The 1,716-nt window shown below is 41.6% G+C and overlaps 1 protein-coding gene across 2 annotated transcripts in view; it reads left to right on the plus strand.

The window, feature by feature from the left end:
* Positions 1-1,486, plus strand: part of LOC124009402 (glypican-5-like) — a 237,604-nt gene extending 236,118 nt beyond the window's left edge. For both annotated transcript variants that reach the window (XM_046321206.1, XM_046321208.1), the window contains one exon: positions 1-1,486. This exon is cut by the window's left edge and continues 1,861 nt beyond it. The gene's annotated coding sequence lies outside the window, so the exon portion shown is untranslated.
* The last annotated feature ends 230 nt before the right edge of the window (positions 1,487-1,716 follow it).

The raw sequence follows: 1,716 nt of genomic DNA on the forward strand, positions 1-1,716 counted from the left end.
TTGTACATTGTCGATTCACTATTGTGCGTCCACTTTCGTTGTTGTTGTCTGCGTTTCGCTCTTTGAATTGCACATATGCATGTCTACCCTTCGTAGTTCTCATTGTTTTGTTACGTTAGTAACTTGAGACCGTGTACTGTATTACATTGCAACAGTCTGTTACCTCTACGGGAAAAGAAAAGCAACAACATTTCATGCTACTCTGCACCTCTCTGTTTCATCTCCCTCTCTCGCTCATCTGTCTCTCTTTTCCATAACCCATTCAATTGCTTTAGTTCTGTTTGGACAAGGTGATCAAAAGATGTAACCAGCTTATTCTACAGTTACCATATTAACCCATATTTAGGATAACGAGCGTTGGACAATACATTATATCACTCATGCAGAAACATACACAATGCAGTTACATACACGGCAGGGCATTTCTATCGCTTCGTCAAGATATTCAGTCAAACTTGTTGTTTGATTTAATATTTTGATTAAAGTCTTTTTTATTTTTTAACATTTTTAGAAGGGAATGTTTCTTCGGTTGGTACCGTAGAGGTTTGTACACTTGGAAGTGATTAAAACCAGCAGAATGAATGTCTCAAAAAACACAGATGTTTATACTGTTAAGGCCAGTCGGTTTCTGCTGACCACGGGATCTGACGAGTAAAAAACGATGCTACATTTAGCCTACACCTGGTTCATGTTCAATAGGAAAGTGAAAATGAGACGTTATCATGACCTCTCTTAAAAAAATGTAACGTTTTTTTTTTCTCGCTGCCTAAATGAACACAACCCTCGCCTCCTCTTTCTGCTGACAAGGGCGTGACCTATATCGGGCGAAAAGTACTTCACTGTGTCTCCAAAGTTGGAGTGGTGCATTGCTTCCCGCGGCATCTGTATTGAACTGAGTTGGCCTCACGCAAAGTTGGCCGACAGACATTTTGTTTTCAGGCCACATTCAGAGCTGTACTGCCGACACACCACCTGATTCACTGTCCTCTCTGCCGCATTTCCCATCTACCGTTTCTTTAACTCGCATCCAATGCATTCAGATCACTTCCTATAGCATGTGTATAAATGTATATATTTTAAGTCCCTCTCCATTTTGTGGTTTCATTTCTTTTCTTTTATATTGGACACATCACAGTGTAAGAAATGTGGTGTTGTAAAGGTATATCACATTTATTCTACTATAATGCTGGACTGAAGATTTCCCCCCCCATCAGCAAGATTACTATCGTAATGGCCATTGAGTGTGAATGCAACAACTGACAACTGATATTGGCTCTTTCTCAATTCATCTTTCTCCTATTCATTGTCATCCTCTCGCCACGCCTCCTTCTCAAACCGCTTTGAAGAAGGAAGCGAGCGGAGGGACCTTGGACCTTCTCCAATAGGGTTGAGAAGGTGGTGAGGAATCCCGGGAAGGACTAGTTAAGATAGAGCCGTTGTTCTCATCCTATGTGACTTATTCCTTATTAAAGGGCTCCCACTGTTACTGCCGAGTGTTGGGTTAGTGTGTAAGTAAGGACTCTTTCTTCACCACACACATTTATGTACTTCTGTCGTTGAGCTCTTCTTGTGTGTTCATGTTCTGTATTGTGTCATGTTTTCGGGTGGACCACAGGAAGAGTAGCTTCTGCTTCAGCAACAGCTATTGGGGATTCTAATAAAATACCAAATACACACACACACACACCGCCAGGTGCCCAGAGGAGAGAACATCCT

This window comes from Oncorhynchus gorbuscha, linkage group LG22 (assembly GCF_021184085.1).
Source record: "Oncorhynchus gorbuscha isolate QuinsamMale2020 ecotype Even-year linkage group LG22, OgorEven_v1.0, whole genome shotgun sequence".
Classification (NCBI taxonomy): domain Eukaryota; kingdom Metazoa; phylum Chordata; class Actinopteri; order Salmoniformes; family Salmonidae; genus Oncorhynchus; species Oncorhynchus gorbuscha.